Raw genomic sequence first — 11,650 nt, 5'->3', positions numbered from 1 at the left:
AACTGTGTCAGTTTAGAGGAAGAAAGGTAACAGCAAATAAACTTTGAAAAGCGATCAACCTGTAAGTACTGGCTCAGAATAAGAATCAAACTATTATAGAGTCCTGGAGGTGGGTCATAGTTAATCTTGCAATTATGAAAAGACTTGTTTCACAATTCTATTGTAAACACTACAAGGAGGGGGAGATCGCATACTGCTTATGCAAAGAGACTCTCATGCCTGAGGCTGTGAGGTCCCAGGTTCAATCCTCTGCACCATTATAAGCCAGAGCTGAGCAGTGCTCTGGTAAAAATAAATAAATAGCCAACCAAACCAAAAAAAAACCCAAAAACACACAATTAAAAAAAAGTAAACACAACAATGTAAAACTGAAAAAGAAGATCAGGTGCTGAGATTTTGCTGTCTGCATTCTTAACTTAATAAAAGGATTTGCGGGTGGGGGAAATAGCCTAATGGTTATTCAAAGAGACTCTCATGCCTGCTGCTCCATAGTTCCAGGTTCAATTCCCCACACAACCATAAGCCAGAGCTGAGCAGTGCACTGGTAAAAATAATAATAATAATAACAATAATAATAATTATTATTATCATACATATATCATATATACACATATGTATATATATATCCCAGTAAAAAGATTTGTTATAAGAAATTGACCGAATGTAACTTTTGATCCTGACAACAGAAAAAAAGGCAAGACAGCAAGCTTTAGAGTAATTTTCTAAGATGGATAAAACTAAGCTCTGATTCAGATGTGTACAGGATACCAGATGCTTCCTACGTGTCAGGGACATTTGCAGTTTCTTCAGCTGCTCATTCTCTAAACTGTCTTCCTATATTTAGAGAATTCCTCACCATTTGAGTCTTAAGAGACCAAGTCTGGCTACCACTCTATATTAAAAAAAAAAAAAAAAAGCCAGTCATTTATTTTTTTAAAGCTTTTTCCTTTTTGGAAAAAAATGTATCTGTTTTTATTTTAATTTTTTATTTTATTTATTTATTTTCCCTTTGTTGTCCTTATTGTCTTTTTATTATTGTAGTTATTGTTGTTATTAGTGATGTCGTTGTTGTTGGATAGGACAGAGAGAAAGGGAGAGAGGAGGGGAAGACAGAGAGGGGGAGAGAAAGATAGACACCTGCAGATCTGTTTCACAGCTTGTGAAGCAACTCCCCTGCAAGTAGGGAGCCGGGGGCTTGAACTGGGATTATTAAGCTGGTCCTTGTGCATTGAGCCACTTGTTTTTATTTTAATGAATGTGTATGTGCGCATGGGGGTGGGGGTGGGGAAGAGATCCCAGGGCATTTGCTCAGCTCTGGCTTATGGTGGTGGGGATGGAATCTAGGACTCTGGAGTCTCAGGTATGAAAGTCTTTTTGTATAACAAGTATGCTATTGCCCTTTCACTAGTCATTTCTTCCCTCCCTCCCTTCTCCCTCCCTCATTTCCTTTGTTCCTTCCTTTCATATAGATATAGATACAGATATAGATTTGTTTTATTTATTTTTGTATAGAGACACTGAAAGAGAAAGGAGAGAGAGAGAAGGAGAGGAAAAGGAATACCTATAGCACTGCTTCACTGTGTGTAAAGCTTCCCCACTCTGCAGGTGGGGACTGGGGACATGAACCTGAGTCCTTGTGCATTGCAACATGAGTGCTCTATTTGATGCTCAACTACCTAGACCTGTTCTCAGTAATTTCTTTTGCATCTAGGTTTAGCCATTCAGATGCATCAAACCCAGAGACCCCAGAGGTACTGGAGATGTCTTTGATGCTGTGGCATTCCCATGTGGTGCTGAGGTCTGACTCTGGGCCACATGCATGAAAAGGCATGGGCCCTACTTTTCTGGACTCAAATTCAATAAATACAAATAATTTGCTGGGGTTTTGTTTGTTTACCTGTTTTAAAATGCTTATTTATTTGACAGAGAAAGAGGTAAAGACACAGAGAGACACCTGCAGTCCTGCTTTGCCCTGCAGGTGGGGACTAGGGACTTGAACCGGGGGTTTTTGTGCACCTTAATGTTTGAGTTTAACCAGGGGCACCACCGCCTGGCCCTTGTCACTGCTGGGGTTTCATTGCTCTCCGCCAACTTTTTCAGATAGGAAGAAATAGACAGGGAGACGGAGTTAAAGGAGAGATATCACAACATAGATACTTTTTCCGGTGTGGTAGGCTGGAACCTGGGTCAAGCACACAACAAAGCAGGGGCACTAACCAGGTGAACTCTCTGCTGACTACCAGAACATGCTTTAAATGGATAAAGCACATTGCATGTGAATTGTGTCTCAACAAAGCTGCTAAAATTATTCTAAGCATTTAGTATTTTCACTCCTTCAACAGCCTATCCCCCACCCTCAGTATTTTCACTTTTATATATTAAGCATTTAACACTAAACATTGCAAGTCTTTTGGACAGAGGAAAAGTCATTTCTCCTGTCACTTCCAGTTCCTAACACATCAAATGCATATCTTAAGGAACAATAGAAACACAAATATCCCAAAGTTTAAAAACCATTTGAGGGGGCAAATAATAACCTAGATATCCGACAGAAAGAAAGAGACTGGGAGACAAAGGGATAGAAGGGCACTTCCTCCAGTGTGATGGGGCCTGGGCTGGAACCTGGGTCAAGCACACCTAAAATTTTGTTGCACTGCCAGAGCCAAATTAAAATGTATTAAGTGGGGAGTCGGGTGATAGCACAGCGGGTTAAGTGAACCCTCTTTGTCTTCCCCGCCTCTCTCCATTTCTTTCTGTCCTATCTAACAACGACAACAATAATAGTAACTACAACAATAAAAAGAAACAAGGACAATAAAATGTATTAAATGAAAACGAAAACCCCATGCTCAGCAAGAATTGACTTTTTTTTCACCAATGAGGTTTTAAGTGATAAGCTGCTGGCTCCAGATTCGATTAACCAGAACTCTGTAAGCTCCCAGCACTGAACGAGCCGCAGCTGGGAGGATCTGAACTGTGATAGGAGCCTAGGCGTGCCAAACTCCACAGCTGCACGGAGTAGGATTTCTTCAGACCTAGACAGGGTCCTGTATTTGCCCTGAACATTCCTATCTCCATGCCATTAATCATGCTGTTCCTCTACAGCTAGTAATGTCCTTTCCATATGTTAGACTCCTATAATCACTCAGGGATCAGCCAAAAATAACATTCTTTCCTGAGTTATAACTGGAAAAGCACCTTCAAGACAAATCTGATTTCACAATGATGACTGCTTGATTCTGATGGTTTTGATAGAGTGGCAGAGAGTGGGGGGATAGAGATCTGAAATGACTAACATGTGGGATAAGGAACTAGCTCACCCGGTAGAATGTACAGCTTGCCATGGATGAAAAAATAGGTTCAAATCCCCACACCATATGGGGTCATTACAGTTCTAAGAGAACCTCTGCAGGTGGCAGATAAGTGCTGTGGTATCTCTCCTGTCTCTGGATTAAGAAAAATGTATCATCCCAGAAGCAATGGGATTTTGTATGTGGAAGGCCTCAGCAGAGCAAAAACAGTAACAACTACAACAGCAACAAAGATGCCTAACATGACTCACATTGCTGACATGGATAAGCCAAGCAAAACAGTATTAAATAAGGGGAAATAACCACTCTAATTCCTGTCATTCTCATATGCTGAAAATCCTCCATATTAGACTTTCCAAGATCACTCAATGATTTTTTTTTTAATATCAAAGAAGGCATTTGAAAGAAATTTTCATCTCCTGTCCTTAGTGGTTTTAATATCCTAACTCAGGGTAACAATCTCTCTTGCATGCCTGAGGTTTTGAAGTTCAGGTTCAATCCCTTTGTACCACCACAAACCAGAGATGTGGGGGCTGGGCAGTGGTGCAACTGGTTTAGCACACACATTATCATGTGCAAGGACTCGGGTTCCAGTCTCCACTCCCCATCTGTGGAGGATGAGGGGGGAAGGTGGGAGATTCACAAGTGGTGAAGTAAGTGCTGCAGGTGTTTCTCCATCTCTCTCCCTCTATGTCTCCCCTCCCCCTCTCAGTTTCTTTCTGGCCTAATAAGGAAAAGAGAAAGGAAAGAAGGAAGAAAGGAAGGAAGGGAGGGAGGGAGGAAAGTAGGAAGGAATGAACCAGAACTATACAATGCCCTAGGAAGAAAAAAAAATTCAACATCTGGGTTCAAGCCCCTGGTCCCCACCTGCAGGGGGAAAGCTTCATGAGTGGTAAAGTAGACCTGCAGGTGTCTGTCTCTCTCCCTGTTTATCTTCCCCTCCCCTCTCAATTTCTCTCTGTCTCTATCCAATAATAAATAATAAATAAATAAAACAATTTAAAGAGAGAGGGGGGATAAAGATATATAGATAGATAGATACACCAGAGCACTGCTCAGCTCTGGCTTATGGTGGTGCTAGGGATTGAACTTGGGACCTTGGAGCCTCAGGCATGAAAGTTTTTTGCATAACCATTTTGCTATCTTCCCAGCCATTACATTCTGTATTCTAATTTGGTGAAATAATGTTGTAGATCGTATTTAGTATTGAGATCCACCATATGGCTGTGTGTCTATCTAGTTTGTTACACAATAGTTCAATGGCCAGCATCTCCCACATCTAGTACACATTTCCAGTGATGGAGACCTGCATCATACCAGCTCCTTGGCTCCCACACCCCACTTTGATGAACACTCTCGTCCATGACCCCAACAGACCCGAGAAGGAACTGATGGAGTCACAGAGTATAGAGACATGGCCACAGAGTGTAGAGACATTCATCATGACTAGTATTGCCTACTACTCTCTAGACTGTCACATATAAAAGACATTCATAAGGTTTCCTTGAGGCCAATACTAAGCTCACCAACATTTGAAGTGAAATTTTAAACTTTTTTTTTTATTCCCTTTTGCTGCCCTTGTTGTTTTATTGTTGTAGTTATTATTATTGTTGTCATTGTTGTTGGATAGGACAGAGAGAAATGGAGAGGGGAGGGGGAAGACAGAGAGAGGGAGAGAAAGATAGACACCTACAGACCTGTTTCACCACTTGTGAAGCGACCCCCCTGCAGGTGGGGATCCAGGGCTTGAACCAGGATCCTTATATGGGTCCTTGTGCTTAGCGCCTCCTGCGCTTAACCCGCTGCGCTACAGCCCGACTCCCGAAGTGAAATTTTAACAACAACAACAACAACAACAACAACAAAAGTACAGCATGCTGGGATAAAAAAATGAAATTTCTCCTTAGAAGAAAATAGACCTTGGGGCCAGGTGGTGGCACAGCTGGTTAAGTGCACACATTACAGTGAACAGGGACCCAAGTTCAAGCCATTGGTTCCCACCTACAGGGGTAAAGCTTCAAAAGTGGTAAAGCAGGGCTGCTGGTGTCTCTCTGTCTCTTTCCCTCTCTACCTCCTCCTTCCCTCTCAATTTCTCTATTTCTATCCAATACTAAATAAATAAATAAGAAAATAGACCTCTGATCTCCTATAAACTCAAGGCCTTTAGTCTTTCTGAGGGCAGAAATATCAATACTGATGGGTTGCGTAATTCATTTTAAGGCATTGCTCTGTATCACAGCATAGATGAGAAAATGCCAGAGTAGAACACTCACCACTCCCCCTGCTGTCTTAAAAAAATAAGCTGGGGGGGTGGGGGTTGGGGGTCCAGGGGGTGTTTAGTCAAGTGATTTATGCAACTGAATTTTTCTTCTTTAATGGAGGATTAATGTTTTACGGTTGACAGTAAAATAGTTATTTGTACATAGGTAAAATTTCTCAGTTATCCACATAACACTCCAACCCCCCTCCTAGGTCCTCCTCTGCCATCATGTTCCCGGCCCTGAACACTCCCCCCACCCCTGCCCTGAGAGTCCTTTACTTTGGTACAATATACCAGTCCATATTCTGCTTTGTATTGTCCCTTTTTGCAGACTTTCTTTTTTTTTAATTTTTTTTAAAAATTTTCTTTCTTTTTAATTTTATTTATTCCCTTTTGTTGTCCTTGTTGTTTTTTTATTGTTGTAGTTATTATTGTTGTTACTGATGTCATCGTTGTTGGATAGGACAGAGAGAAAGGGAGAGAGGAGGGGAAGACAGAGAGGGGAGAGAAAGATAGACACCTGCAAACCTGCTTCACCGCCTGTGAAGCGACTCCCTTGCAGGTGGGGAGCCAGGGGCTAGAACCGGATTCCTTAAGCCGGTCCTTGTGCTTTCGCCATGTGCACTTAGCCCGCTGCGCTACTGCCCGGCTCCCTCTTGCAGACTTTCATGCCTCAGATTCAAAGGTCTTAGGTTCAAGCCCCAGCATCACCATAAACTAGAACTTAGCAGCACTCTGGTTTAAAAAAAAAAGTTTCAGGATTCTGTAAAAAGAAAATTACTGTCAGATATCTCAAGGGGCTACTTACTGTAATCTCTTGTCTCACCAAGATGTCCCCAAAGGCTTGAAAGAGAAGCAAACACTAGGTCATCACTAGCAGCCACCACCACTTTGAGTTCCTTTCCATTGCCTGTAGCTACAGCTTACCATCCTGTATGGATCTGGAAACACCTACGGCTAATGCCAGTCTAAGGAGAAAGGAAATGAAGACACAGCTTAGTCAACATTACACAGCCAGGATCTAGGGGCAAATGAAACCCAAACCTGCTAACTGCAAACCATACTCTGATTTATTTATTTATTAACTGGATACAGGCAGAGCAAATTTGAGAGTGGAAGAGGAGGAGGAGGAGGTATAGAAGAACACCTGCAGTACTGTTTCACTGCTCGTGAAGTCCCCCCCTACAGGTGGGGGTACCAGGTTCAAGGGCTTGAACCTGGGCCCTTGCACACTGTAACATGTGTGATGAACCAGGTGCAACACCACTCAACTCCAGAACATACTTTCTTTTTAAAAATTATATATTAATGAGAGAGAGAGAGAGAGAAAGAGAGAGTAGGAGAGAAAGAGAACCAGAGCATCACTCTAATACATGTGCTGCTGGGAATAGAACTCAGGACCACCTACTTTAGAGTTCAGTGCTTTATTTACTGTGTCACCTCATGGACTCTACCCATACTTGTTGTATGCTTTACATTGGGTTCTAGTTCTCCCCCGCCAAGAGAATTGGATCAGTCCAGTTAGTTTCACGGCCCGCTTGGCTCCGCCCCAAGGAACCCCGCCAGAGTTCCAGAGTTCCAGAGTTCGAGAGTTGGAGAGTTGCAGAGTTGGAGAGAGTGCTTGCACCACTGCAAAGAGACAGCAGAGTTCTGTTTGGTGATTAGTTTGGTTTAGTTTATGAATCGTTGTTCCTGAATAAAGAAATACAGCTTCCCTGCCCAGCTGTATGTCTCTGGTCGTCTCTGTTACCCGCCCGTGAAGCTAGCCTGGTCAGCTAGAGCCGCCGAAAATTTTAACAACAAATGGCGCCCACATGGACCTGACCTGCACATCTCTCAGATAAGTAAAGACAATTTGGCTACCTATGTATTATGGCCTTCTCTTCTGCTTGTGAAGAGATCTCCAAAGGCCTCTGCTCTTTCTTCACGAGACTGTTTTGCTGTTTCTGGAACATTTATCTCTGGACCACTTTGTGGTTTCCACTCGCTCGGGCGAACTCAGAACAGCCAGCGGGAATAGCCAGCGGGCGGGAGGCGAGGCGCGGAGCTGCTATTTCCACCTGGTTAAACAGCCAGCCAGCCGGCTGCGCCCAGACAACCCCGCGCACCGCGCCTGCAGCCCCACAGCCCCGCAGCCCACAGGAGGCTGTCGCCAGCACGCAGGAGCCCAATGCCAACACGCTAGAGCCCGATGCCAACACGCTGGAGCCTGATGCCACCATGCAAGAGCCCGATGCCAGCACGCAGGAGTCCGATGCCACCATGCAAGAGCCTGATGCCACCATGCAAGAGCCCGATGCCACCACGCAGGAGCCCAATGCCAGCACACAGGAGCCGGCTCTCCACTGCGTGGCGCAGGGTACTGGACGCGTGATCCCTCCACGCTGCTCGGCCACTGCGAGCAGGGCAGCAGACATGACAGGGCCATGGGGCAGGGCCGCGGCGGCCTATCACCCCTGGGCACCTAGGCCCACGCCTTCTACAAAACTGGCCCGCCTGCCCTCTTGCTATAAATTCTGGAACGATCCCGGACCTCCCGGACCCCCGGGCTCCCTGCCAAAACTGGGCACACGAGATCTCCAGCTGCAGGTCTGGTCTGAAGGCAGACAAGCTGGAGTATGCAGAGATTTGTGCAGAGATCACAACCTGCAATTCCTAGAAGTGAAGCCGCGCGAGAAGCCACCTCCGGATGGTGAACCCCCCCCCCAACAACTAATACAGTACAGATTTAAATTCGTGTTTGAAATGACATGTCTTCGTAACAAAGGTTTCTCTCCTTGTGTATTAATGACCATGTTTATGTGTATGTTTAAAGTTTGGTAAACAGTAACTTTTAGGCTAAATTCTTACTAGTCAAAGTTAAATGAAAAAGGTTTTCAAGGTAATTCTCATAAAGATAAAAATTAACTTACATTTAAAGTCTGAGGTAAAAATTAGTTAACAATCAATATATTTTAACTAGGTTGGTCTAAACAAAAGGTTAAATAGACTTGTTGATATGTAAAACTCTCCATTACCTTCTCTATTAGAAATGGTAGATCACACAATGGCTATGCTAATTATTCTCATGCCTGAGGTTTCCTTTCCTGTACAACTAGGGTGTGACTCCATTTGAATGGGTGTAACAAAAGGTTAAAAGATGTTGTTGATATGTAAAAGTCTCAAATTCCTTCTCTATTAGAAATATGCTAATAACAAGTTTTGTTTCGTAGTAAGTAAATTACAGCCAGCTGCCTTTGGGACTCTAGGCCGTTCCCGCCCCCATGCAAATGCCCGTCAAGGCAAGTACACCCCCCAGAGGCAAGAAATGTTTTTTTAAAGCTGATAAAGTTTTGCCGACAGAGGCAAAAAATGGCCGGCCCCCTCAGGCCTTCCCTTGGCAGCACACTGGTTCTTGTTACTTGCTTACATGTTGCTCCATGTTTGTGCCAGTTTCTTTTTTTAAAAAATGCCTGTATGATATATGTTTCTGTTCACCCCACACCCTTGATACTATAGTCATTTAGTTAAAAAGTAAAGGGGGAATTGTTGTATGCTTTACATTGGGTTCTAGTTCTCCCCCGCCAAGAGAATTGGATCAGTCCAGTTAGTTTCACGGCCCGCTTGGCCCCGCCCCAAGGAACCCCGCCAGAGTTCCAGAGTTCCAGAGTTCGAGAGTTGGAGAGTTGCAAAGTAAGAGAGAGTGCTTGCGCCGCCGCAAAGAGACAGCAGAGTTCTGTTTGGTGATTAGTTTGGTTTAGTTTATGAATCGTTGTTCCTGAATAAAGAAATACAGCTTTCCTGCCCAGCCGTTGTCTCCGCGTCTCTGTTACCCGCCCATGAAGCTAGCCCGGCCAGCTGGAGCCGCCAAATTTTAACAACACATACTTTCTTTGAATACCATGCTGGGAGATATTACAAAAACAAGGCAGAAATAAGACCTGCAGTAGAAACTAACCTTGCTTCTTTGGGGAATGTGAAAGTACTAAGTGCACAGTTTACAGACAGAGCTTTTCCGTATATGCTAGAGATTCCAGCAGGAACCTAAGGCTTTTCGTTTGCTTTGTTATCCCAGTTCTGGGATTTGAGTCTGGTAGCTGAGATACATACTAGTCTTTGGGGGCCAGATGGTGGTGCAGCTGGCTGAGTGCATATGTCACAGTGTGAAAAGATCCGGGTTCAATCCCCTGGTCCCACATACAGGGAGAAAGCTTTGCAAGTGGTAAAGCAGTGCTGTAGGTGTCTTTCTCTCCCCTCACCCTCTCAATTTCTGGCTGTCTAGATCCAATAAATAAAGATAATAAAATTTTATTTTTATTATAAAAAAAGAAAGTGGGGGCAAATTCTAGTCTTTGTGAAAATTCTGATGATCAAGAGGTTTTTTCTCAGATATATACATATATATATATATATATATATATATATATATATATGGAGTCTTGTTTTCCTTCTGAGGTATAAATTCAGTGACTAATATGTTTTCACAGTGTGTAGGCTGAGGTTGACAGAGTAAGAAAAATAGGCACCCTTTCAATTCCTAAATAATAGAAAGAATAAGAAAAAAATCCTTGCAAGCTTATTAATTAGAAAACCATAAGCAGTCACAGTCACCTAACTAGATAGCTGGGACAAGGATGTGCTCCCAGTGTCCCCTTCCCTGGGCAACTTCACTGCCCAATCCCATCACCTACTTGATGAAAACTTTTGATCTCCTTCTGGACAGACTCATGACACCTGAGAGAGAGTTTATAGAGCAGAGCACACAAAGAACAAGAATTACGGGAGTCGGGCTGTAGCGCAGCGGGTTAAGTGCAGGTGGCGCAAAGCACAAGGACCGGCATAAGAATCCCGGTTTGAACCCCGGCATGGGAGTCGCTTCACAGGTGGTGAAGCAGGTCTGCAGGTGTCTATCTTTCTCTCCTCCTCTCTGTCTTCCCCTCCTCTCTCCATTTCTCTCTGTCCTATCCAACAACGACAACAACAATAATAACTACAACAATAAAACAACAAGGGCAACAAAAGGGAATAAATAAATAAAATAAATATTAAAAAAAAAGAACAAGAATTACTGCTTCCACTAGGAGTTCTACACATGCCAGACATCACCAAATGTGAACTATCCTTGCATATGTTTGAGGTTGCAATTGCAATGGAAAGTTATCAGGAAATGGTCCTAGAAATAATAGCCCATATCTTTAACCTTGGAGAACTACTGCAGTTTCCAATGGAAAGAATGGGGACACAAGTCTGGTGGTGGGAACGTGTTGGTCTGCTTCTAAATTCTGCTTCTAAGACCCCTTCTGTTGCATTGCTTGACGCTGTGGTCTATTTACATAATCATTGTTTTGCCCGCACTGGTTTAATCCCCACTGGTTTGAGCTCTTTTTCCACTCCGCCCCCTCTGCTAGTCACATCCTGTTTTCCACCATTTAATCCCCACTGGTTCAAGCTCCTTTTCCTTCTTCCCACCCCCCTATCCTACGTACATCCTCTTCCGACCTGACACTTCCGCCTCAGGAGATATAAAGGACAGGACTTTCTAATGAAGAGAGATTAGATTAGATAGCTTACACTGCATTCCTCATCAATAAAGATTGAACTGCGTCCCAGCTCAGCCATGAGTCCCTGGTCATCTCTCTCCCGCCTGCAAAGCTAGCCCGGCAGGAACGGTGCTGAATTATACCTCTTTAATCTCATAATTTTGTAAATCCATATTAAATCACTAGAAAAAATTTAAAACAAGCAATAGTCAACATTTGTCATGGGCTTGGCCCAGGTTTATGAGCCAATGTGCTGAAGGAAGGGTTCAGTGTGTTGGTATCTGTCTCTCTATCTCTGTCTCTTTCTATCTGAAAAAGTATTAGCCTGGAGTGGTAAAACTCCAGCGACGACCAAAAGAAAAGGGGAAAGGGGAACCGGGTGGTAGTGCAGCAGGTTAACCACACATGGTGCAAAGCGTAAGGACCTACATAAGGACCCTGGTTTGAGCCCCCGGCTCCCCACCTACAGGGGAGTTGTTTCACAAGTAGTGAAGCAGGTCTGCTGGTCTCTATCTTTCTCTCCGCCTCTCTGTCTTCCCCTCCTTTCTCGATTTCTCTCT

This window comes from Erinaceus europaeus, chromosome 2 (genome assembly GCF_950295315.1).
Source record: "Erinaceus europaeus chromosome 2, mEriEur2.1, whole genome shotgun sequence".
Lineage (NCBI taxonomy): Eukaryota > Metazoa > Chordata > Mammalia > Eulipotyphla > Erinaceidae > Erinaceus > Erinaceus europaeus.
The sequence above is the reverse complement of the archived record's forward strand: the minus strand, read 5'-3'. Positions refer to the sequence as shown.